This window comes from Loxodonta africana, chromosome 8 (assembly GCF_030014295.1).
Source record: "Loxodonta africana isolate mLoxAfr1 chromosome 8, mLoxAfr1.hap2, whole genome shotgun sequence".
NCBI classification, from domain to species: Eukaryota; Metazoa; Chordata; class Mammalia; order Proboscidea; family Elephantidae; genus Loxodonta; species Loxodonta africana.
The window spans coordinates 83,284,703-83,295,702 of NC_087349.1; positions in this window are offsets into that span (position 1 = coordinate 83,284,703).

The window sequence follows — 11,000 nt, forward strand, 5'->3', positions numbered from 1 at the left end:
TCTAGTTTTATTGCCTTGTGGTCTGAGAAGATGCTTTGTAATATTTCGATGTTTTGGATTCTGCAAAGGTTTGTTTTATGACCTAATATGTGGTCTATTCTAGAGAATGTTCCATGTGCGCTGGAAAAAAAAGTATATTTTGCAGCAGTTGGGTGGAGAGTTCTGTATAAGTCAATGAGGTCAAGTTGGTTGATTGTTGTAATTAGATCTTCCGTGTCTCTGTTGAGCTTCTTACTGGATGTCCTGTCCTTCTCCGAAAGTGGTGTGTTGAAGTCTCCTACTATAATTGTGGAGGTATCTATCTCGCTTTTCAGTTCTGTTAAAATTTGATTTATGTATCTTGCAGACCTGTCATTGGGTGCGTAAATATTTAATATGGTTATGTCTTCCTGATCAATTGTCCCTTTTATCATTATATAGTGTCCTTCTTTATCCTTTGTGGTGGATTTAAGTCTAAAGTCTATTTTGTCAGAAATTAATATTGCTACTCCTCTTCTTTTTTGCTTATTGTTTGCTTGATATACTTTTTTCCATCCTTTGAGTTTTAGTTTGTTTGTGTCTCTAAGTCTAAGGTGTGTCTCTTGTAGGCAGCATATAGATGGATCGTGTTTCTTTATCCAGTCTGTGACTCTCTGTCTCTTTATTGGTGCATTTAGTCCATTTACATTCAGGGTAATTATAGATAAATAAGTTTTTAGTGCTGTCATTTTGATGCCTTTTTATGTGTGTTGTTGACAATTTCATTTTTCCACATACTTTTTTGTGCTGAGGCGTTTTTCTTAGTAAATTGTGAGATCCTCATTTTCATAGTGTTTGACTTTATGTTAGTTGAGTCGTTACGTTTTTCTTGGCTTTTATCTTGAGTTATAGAGTTGTTATACCTTTTTGTGGTTACCTCATTATATACCCCTATTTTACTAAGTAAAAACCTAACTTGTATTGTCCTATATCGCCTTGTATCACTCTCCATATGGCAGTTCAATGCCTCCTGTATTTAGTCCCTCTTTTTGATTATTGTGATCTTTTACCTATTGAGTTCCATGATTCCCTGTTATGTGTATTTTTTTTTTTTAATTAATCTTAATTTGTTTGTTTTTGTGATTTCCCTATTTGAGTTGATATCAGGACGTTCTGTTTTGTGACCTTGTGTTGTGCTGATATCTGATATTATTGGTTCTGTGACCAAACAATATCCTTTAGTATTTCTTGTAGCTTTGGTTTGGTTTTTGCAAATTCTCTAAACTTGTGTTTGTCTGTAAATATCTTAATTTCGCCTTCATATTTCAGAGAGAGTTTTGCTGGATATATGATCCTTGGTTGGCAGTTTTTCTCCTTCAGTGTTCTGTATATGTCGTCCCATTCCCTTCTTGCCTGCATGGTTTCTGCTGAGTAGTCAGAACATATTCTTATTGATTCTCCCTTGAAGGAAACCTTTCTTTTCTCCCTGGCTGCTTTTAAAATTTTCTGTTTATCTTTGGTTTTGGTGAGTTTGATGATAATATGTCTTGGTGTTTTTCTTTTTGTATCAATCTTAAATGGGGTTCGATGAGCATCTTGGATAGATATCCTTTCGTCTTTCATGATGTCAGGGAAGTTTTCTGTCACAAGTTCTTCAACTATTTTCTCTGTGTTTTCTGTCCCCCCTCCCTGTTCTGGGACTCCAATCACCCGCAGGTTATCCTTCTTGATAGAGTCCCACATAATTCTTAGGGTTTCTTCATTTTTTTTAATTCTTTTATCTGATTTTTTTTCAGCTATGTTGGTGTTGATTCCCTGGTCCTCCAGATGTCCCAGTCTGCATTCTAATTGCTCGAGTCTGCTCCTCTGACTTCCTAGTGTGTTGTCTAATTCTGTTATTTTATTGTTAATCTTTTGGATTTCTACATGTTGTCTCTCTATGGATTCTTGCAACTTATTAATTTTTCCAGTATGTTCTTGAATAATCTTTTTGAGTTCTTCAACAGTTTTATCAGTGTGTTCCTTGGCTTTTTCTGCAGATATCCTAATTTCATTTGTGATATCATTAAGCATTCTGTAAATTAGTTTTTTATATTCTGTATCTGATAATTCCAAAATTGTATCTTCATTTGGGAAAGATTTTGATTCTTTTGTTTGGGGGGTTGGAGAAGCTGTCACGGTCTGCTTCTTTAAGTGGTTTGATATGGATTGTTGTCTCCGAGCCATCACTGGGAAACTAGTTTTTCCAGAAAATCCGCTAAAAAAAAACTGCAGTCAGATCCCTATCAGAGTTCTCCCTCTGGCTCAGGCTATTCAGATGTTAATGAAGCCGCCTGGGGAGGGTGGGGGAGGGAACAGAGAGATAGGAGAGTAGCACCTCAGAATATAGCCAGAGTTGCTTGTCTTGCTTGGAATGACTGTTATATCTGAGATTCCCGCGGGCGCGTCGCCTATGTGTGCTGGCTGTGTGGAGATTGCCCCCAGGGGGTCTGGCCCGCTGGAGTCACGGTCAGATCCTCCGCTTCCAGCCCCACGCCCAGCGTCAAGGCTCCCCTACTGGGACGGTGCACTCTCAACTCCAAAATCAGTCGCTGCCTCCCGGGGACTTCTCGTCTCTCCAGCCGTGTGGCCGTGCCGCCCCCGTGAACCAGGTGGGCCCCCTCCCGGGGTTAGTTCAGATGGGTGGAGTAGCTCCCCGTGCTTGTGCCGCGACCGAGTGTCCCGGCTGGAACGCTGTTCTCCCCACTCCAATACCAGTCGCTGCCTCCCGGGGACTTCTCCTACCGGCTGCGTCCCACGCCGCCCGCGCGACCCGGCTGGTCCCCTTCCCGGGGTTAGTTCAGGGGGTGGAGCAACTCTCCGTGTTTATGGCGTACCTGCGTGCAGTCCAAATCCCTGCGGGACGGTTCTCCGGCTCGGATGCTGCTCTTTCTGCTCCAAGATCAGTCACTGCCTCCCGGGGACTTTTCCTACCGGCTGCGTCCCACGCCGCCCGTGGAACCGGCTGGTCCCTCTCCCGGGGTTAGTTCAGGGGGGTGGAGCAGGTCTCTGTGCTTGTGCCGTACCTGACTGGTACTCTGGCTCCAGGCTCTGGAAACTATCGCTGCTTCCCCGTATTAGTTCGTTCTCCGTCTCTAAATCTGTGTTTGTTGTTCAGGGTTCGTAGATTGTTATGTATGTGATCGATTCATTTGTTTTTCCGTGTCTTTGTTGTAAGAGGGATCCGAGGTAACGTCTGCCTAGTCCGCCATCTTGGCTCCGCCCCCTTGATTCCATCTTTAATTTCTTCTATTACCCACTGATTTTTAAGCAGGGTTTTATTCAGTTTCCATGTAATCAATTTTTTTTCTATGCTTTTCCTGTTATTAATTTCTACTTTGATGGCATGTGATCAGAGAACTATCTCAGTGTTTTGGATTTTGTTGAGGGTGCTTGGTGGCCTAAGATGTGGTCTATTCTGGAGAATGTTCTATGTCATACACAGATTTAAAAAAAAAAAAAATCAGTCTACCTTCTGGAAGAAATAACTTGAACACATCATTCAACTGACCAAAATGTGAAGCAAAAGAAGAACAAAATACTAGTGAGGTCATGGTATAAAAGCTGTGGATCTGGTTAAAAATGTCAAATATTGTTCTTGAAGGAAAATACATATAATGAAAAAAGCATAGTAATAATTCTTCTCTAAATCCCCATATTGTATTAACGATGGCTGAAAAGAGAGAGTAGAATAAATATATTAAAAATATATGTATATATGGAAAAACAGTATAAGTAAAATATGCTTGTGAAGGTATTCATAAAATATCTTTATATTCAGAGTCCTACTGCTCTGAATCATGCTGCTTGAAATAACAGTGTAAAAGTATGCTTCCTTCTGTGATACTTAGAGTTCAAATTTATTTAATTTTCTGAATAAAAATAAATATGGCTTAAACTCCACTTAAAAAAAGCAGGGAGGACTCTTCTCCCACCCTTGGATTATATGAGAATTTATACCCAGGAAAAAAGATGAGGCCAGGAGCTTCATCAATTTTGATTGTTGTTAACCATGGTCATTGCCACAAGCTTACATGGTCCATTCAAAGGCCGCCATTTATTCTGACAGATCCTCCTCATGTCAAGTTTGCCAATGGCCCCCAGGGCCATCCTGCTTATTTACTCAAAGGCTATGCCATGGAGGGCCAAAGTCTGGGCCACCAATGTAGCCCCTCAACCTCTGGGATCCAAGTAGTGGAGGCAGACCACAGCCCTTTTCAATCCTTGAAGCTTTACCATATTGATGGTTGTTTACCCTCAAAATATATGGACCAGAGGACTTCTGCGTAAAATGTAGTAAGCAGGTCATGACAGACTAGAGTTCCCAATGCAAAAACAGTAAGAGCCAGATAAATTTAAAAACAACATTTTTTAAGATATCAGAAAATGAGGAAGCAGTGAAGGCTACATAAATTACCAACTGTTTTCTGCCTTGGGGACATTTTGACAATTCTGGTCATGGACTGAGAATCAGACTTGGCCTGGACAGAAGGAATCTGCTTGGGGAAAGAGAAACCAAAGATTTTTGGTAGTCATGTGGGGCTACCAAAGAGAAACTAGAAACTTAAGAAGTGCTAAACATACAGCTGGTTTTCCCCATGGGACATCCTCTGAGTTCAGGGGCTATGCACAGAAGGCTGAAAAGTTTGGCAGAAGGCTTTGAAAAAGCATAATAATAAAATCTTCTGTAGTGTCATGGTGCTAAGGAGAAAAAGTCCAACTAGAGAAAGAGGCCCTGCGATGCAAACACACAGCCAGGCATCCCTTAGGACATCTTCCAGATTCTGAAGCAGTGATGGGAGCAAGTAGTGGGAGGCTAAAGAGCTAAGTTCAAAGCCTCCAATGTACAGCATAAATTTCCCACAGTCTTTCAGAACTGACAAGACGGTGACCCTGTAGGCTCTCAATCAAAAGCCAAGAGGAGCTATATTTGAGGAATGGGAAAAAACAAAAGTGAACTAAGCCTTCTAAAGGTGCAACTTCACACCTACTCAGCTAAAAGATAAACCCCTCATCTTAATTGTCTAAATGGAAAAACAGAAATCTTCTCTGGAAGAAGATATCATCTGAAGCATCTGCAGTTTTTTTTTATACATAATGTCTGGCATGCCATCAAAAATTACTGGAGCCCTGGTGGAGCAGCAGCTTAAGAGCTTGGCTGCTAACCAAAAGGTCAGCAGTTCAAATCCACCAGCCACTCCTTGGAAACATTATTGGACAGTTCTACTCTCTCCTTCAGGGTCACTATGAGTCAGAATCAACTCAATGGAAATGGGTTTGTTTTTTGGCCTGGCATACCATCAAAAATTACTAGGTATGCAGAAAAGCAGGGAAATATGACTGATAATCAAGAGAAAAGATAAACAGTAGAAGCAGACACAGATAATCCAGGTATTGAAGTCAGCAGACAAGGACTCTAAAATAACTGATTAATATGTTAAAGGAAATAGAGCAAATGGTTAAAAGATGTCAAAAGAGAATGAAAATATGCAAAAAATAATTAAATGAACATTTTATAAATGAAAAATATAATATCTAAATAGTACATCAGTTGGATTTAAAAGAAGACTGGACAAAGAAGAAGCAGGATTATTAAACTCTAAAATAGGACAATAGAAATTACGCATATTCAAGCACAGATATAAAAAAAAGAATGTATAAAACAAAACTAGGCATAAGAGACACTTAAAACAAAGTCAAAAGATTTACCATATTTAATTGGAATCCCAGAAGAGGAAGATTAATAAATTGAAACAGAAGAAATACTTAAACAAATAATGGCCAAAATTTTTCCAAAGTTGATAGGCATCATTCAACAGATTCAAGAAGTTCAGCAAATTTCAAGCTGGATAAATTAAAAAAAAAAAAATTCTTAGACATAACTTTTTTTCAAACCATTAATAATCAAGGATTAAGATAAAATCTTAAAAGCAGCCGGAGAAAAACAGACACATTAGCTTCAAAGAAGCAACAATAAAACCAATAGTTGACTTTAAGATGTAAGTTATAGAAGCCCAGAGATGATATAAAAACATCTTTAAAGTGCTTAAATAAAAGTCTGTCAACATATAATTCTATACTCATTTAAAACATCATTCAAAAATAAAGGCAAAACATCCCAGATAGAATGGGAGCAAAATGTGGAACAAAATTCAAATTCCTAAAAATGTCAAGACCTACTGGACTGATAGAGACTAGAGGAACCCCTGAGACTATCACCCTAAAGATAACATTTCAACTTGGAACTGAAGTTATTTCTGGAGGTCAATTGTCAGCCAAATAATAGGTTAGCATAAAAAATAAACCATATCACCTGACGAGCAACTATATGAGATCAAACAGCCAACATTTACCCAAAAGCAAAGATGAGAAGACAAAGAGGGGAAGGAAAGTTAGATCAATGGAAACAGAACAAACAGAATGGAAATAATGATAATGCTAACTAACACATTGTGAAAATTGTAACCAATGTCACAGAACATTTTATAATAAAAATTGTTAAATGGAAACCTAATTTGCTATGTAAACTTTCACCTAAAGCACAAGGAAGTATTATTAAAAAAAAAAAAAAAAATTGCCCAAGGGGAGGAGGGAAGGCAAAACAAAGAAATTTTCAAACCAATAAAAATGAGAGTTTTCACCAACAGCCCTACACTACTAAAACAGAGGGCAGTCTTACGGTTAAAGGACAATAACAATGTGAAAACACAGAACTGAAAAAAAGAATGAAGAGAATCAGGAAGTACAAATATGTGAGTAAATATAAAATACTACTGGGTGTTTCAAGTAACAATTATAATAATGTCTTGTGGAATTTATAACATGTAGAAATAAAACATATGACAACAACAACAAAAAAAATTATAACATGTAGAAATAAAACATATGACAACAGTAGCACAAAAATTGGGAGCGCAGTAAATGAAATTAAACAGTTATAAGCTTCTTGCATTTTTCGTGAAGTATTAAAAGCATTAATTTAAAGTGGATTATATTAAGTCAAGGACACATAATCTCCAGGGTTACCCTAAAAGAATAATACAAGAATTTATAACGAGCCACCTAATAACAGAAAGAAAAGGAATCATAAGACATACTTAATTCATCTAGAAGAAGGATAGAAGGAGGAATAAATGAACAACAACAAAAAATGGACAAATAAAACATAAATAGCAAGATGGTGGACCTAAACTCAACTATGCCAGTAATTCCATTTAATATAAATGAGAATAACAAATTGAAAAACAAAGACTGTTAGGTTGGATAAATTAAAAAACAAAACGCAACTAGATGCTGTTCACAATAGACTCACTTTAAATATAAGGATAGAGAAAAGTTGAAAGTAAAATGATGGTAAGAGATATATCATGTAAACACTAACCAAAAGAAAGCTGGTATCACTACATGATCCCCATCTGACAAAACAGACTTTATGCTGGTGTTAAGGGAAGTCTCAAAATTTTTTTCAAAGAATTGAAATCATATGGAATAGTTTTCTGACTACAGTGGAATTAATCATAAATCAACAACAGAAAGATAATTAGAAAATCCTCCAAATGTTTGAAAATTATGCAGTGTACTTCTAAATAACTCAAGGATAAAAAATTAAATTAAAATTAGAAAATATTGTGAACTAAATGATAGTGAAAATGATAAATCAAACAATGATGCCAGGAAATTTATAGCTCCAAATGCATAATACGGATTTGGGGGAAAAAAGAAAGAATGAAGAACAATGATCCTAATTCCCATTCCAGACAAATTAAATCCAAAGGAGATAGAAGAAAGAAATATTAAAGAACAGAAATCAAATTTTGATTGAGAAGGCAGTACCTTGGACAGAATTCACCACAAAATGATCCAAGCTAGTCCCTTCTATGGGGTCCTCATCTGACCGAGGGAGAACACTCTCGCCCCATTAAACACTGGAAGTAAAATTCATGACCACTGAAACTCTTTATTCTATAAATCCAAAGCAGCAAGCTATATACAATCTCTTCTCTTCAGACTTTTGAAGTATTCCTTCACCCTCCACGCATGTCAACTTCTCTGAGAGCTTATCTTACAGCGCCCCCTTAATTGGTTGGAGATGGCAGGAATATCTCCTCTCCACCCTTCCATATACTGACAACTCTCTCCAAAGATACTCTCAATCCTGGCATCGCCGATCCCTTCTGTTACATAACTTGGGAGTAGGCAATGAACTAATGCTGCCAGAACTGAGGTCACAGTCTCTAAGCCTATCCTGCATAGGTGGTCCAACACCTCACTTTAGGAAACCAAATATTTGGTTTTCAGACTTGGGACCTCTGCCAAAACTCTAAGAGAAAAATAGCTCCATCTTAACATTCCGTAGGAAATACATAAAAAGGAGGATGAGTGCACAAAAAGTCAGTGTAGCAGTTGTGGCCAGATTTGGCCCCATATTGCATTTGACTTCCATAAATTACTTCCTCTAGCAGCACACACATCCTTCTTCCTAACCATTCATCTTTTTTACACTTTAGAGCAGAAGTAGGAGAGAGTCGGGTGACCACATATGACCACACATCCTTACAAAGGTTGCTCAGTACACAAGGGCATGTCACCAAAGGCGTGAACAGTGGTTGAAATATAACCCATACTCCACAATGACCCCAGTTAGGGCATCTGTTTTAATTTGCAGGAAGTTGCCTTGTGGGTTAGCAGAGGTCCTGGAAAGAAGCCACAAAAACACAGGGGTACAAGGAGCTCTGGTGGCACAATGGTTAAGCACTCAGCTGATAACCAAAAGGTTGAAGGTTTGAACCCACCCAGCACCTCCACAGGAGAAAGATCTGGCTGTCTGCTTCTGTAAAGACTATACCCAAGCAAACCCTACAGGGCAGTCTTACTCTGTTACATTATCACTATGAGTCAGAATCCACTCACTGACACACAACAATAACAAACAGAATTATAATGACCTTGAGGAAGAGGAGAGAATGCTACCATAGTAGTATGATTTTCACCTTGAGCCAAGGCAATGATTTGACCCAGAAAGAAAATCCAGAAGCAACATTGATTTTGGAAGTGAGAAGTGAGCAAACAAGGGTCAAACAAGAAGGAACCAGCAGAATTAACTCAAGCAAATTTGATTTAAATAGAGAGGATAACCCATCTAAAATAACTTTCTCTCATTTTGAAATCATATTTTGCCTTGATCTACGTTTTAAACTTATAAATATGTTTCAGAGATGCTTCTAAGCTGCTTTGCATTCCCAGAATTCTGGACTCCATCCATGGATTTAGCAATCCAATCTGGGTACACTTTGATCTTTTTCATTGGCCTGGAATATTTGACCCCCTGAGGTCAGCCAAAGGATCTGGCTCAGAAGATAGCCAAGGAATAACTTTGTCTATGTGCACGTGAATGGTTGAGGTAGCAGGTTTTGCATCTCCCTTGGGTTAAAACTCAGAAATGAATATAAATTTTTTATTTGTAAAACCATAAAAGGGGCTTCTGACTGTAACAGTAGACTAGTATGGTTGTGTGTTTTCTAAGAGTACCTGGACTCGAAATAAAAAGAGATTATGGCACATAGCCTCCTGAAAATGCTTAAGAAATCTACAGTATTGTCTTGGATATAAAACAAGATAAGTTATTATTGCAAGTAAACAGAGAATTTGGTTAATTTAAACCCATAAGAGGGTAAAATAAAACACTAATGTTAATTACCTTACTTATTAAAGAATAAAAATTGCTCCGAAGTTAGGGACATTCTCCTTCTAGCTTGCATGGCATTTAGTATTCAGTAAGGCCTCCTATTGGCAAAGTTACCCAGTGGTGTCTTGGCATTAAACAAACCACTCAGATGTGATAATATCGGTTTCTTGGAATTCCTAAGCTTCCTCAAGCCCCTTCTCTGTGGGCAGAGGCAGGGAGGTGCTGCCTCAATCCCAGCATTCTGGGACATGTTTTTCCTATTCCTGAATCCCAGCATACTGGAATACATTTTTCATCCTATTCCATATCCATATAGGATCCTGTCAACTGAGGCCAAAACCCAATAGTGACCTCGAAACTGATTCATTCTTGACACGTTTTGTGCCTAAAAGTTTGTTCCAATTGTGTGGATCCAAATCAACTATGGCAGAAATCTTAAAAAAACAAACAAACAAAAAACCTTTGCTATTGAGTCGATTCCAACTCATAGTGACCCTATAGTCAGAGTAGAACCTCCCCATAGTGGGAAGTTAGATACCTCACAACTAGTAAACCAATGTTACTCTTCATCCTAGCTGTCTAGATTCTCAGCATGACAGGAACAATAAACATGAAGGGGCCGAACTCCTTGCCTGATGTGGGAATTCCTCTGCAACATCCCTGTGAAGTTCAAAGCTACTGGTAGAAGTGGAGTTGCTGGGTAGAATGGAAGTTGCATTTTTACCTTTGAGATATATTATCCAATTGCCCTCCAAAAGGGCTAAGACAATTTATACTCCCAGTAATAGTACTGCTTGGTTTTTCTATTCTTGCCAACATCAGATATTTGACATTATCTGTATACAATTTTGTCAAATCTGATTTGCCAAAAAGGTATATATATGTAAATAGATAGATAGATAAAGTTGGTGTTTTGATTTTTATTAGCAGGTTCATTGCTAATTAGTATTTCTTCTGTAATAAGGTGTTTTTTTTTTCTTTTTTGTATATTAGGAGTAGAAACCTCTTGATCTGCTATACATATTGCAGATTTTATCCCCAGTTTCATCTCTCCTTTAACTTTGCCATGTAGGTAGGTCTTTTAAATTTTCATGTGCTCAAATCGGTTGTTCTTTTCCTTGAGAGCTTTTCGGGTTTATGTGAAGTTTAGAAAGGCCTTTCTTATCTCATGATGATAAAAAATACTTATCCTTCTGTGTTTTTGTTGTTGTCTTTTTTATAAACCTTTAATTCATCTAGAATTTACCACACTATAGGGTGAATATAATAATCTAAGTTTTTTCTTTTCAAATATTTGACAAGAGCTCTTATGCATCCC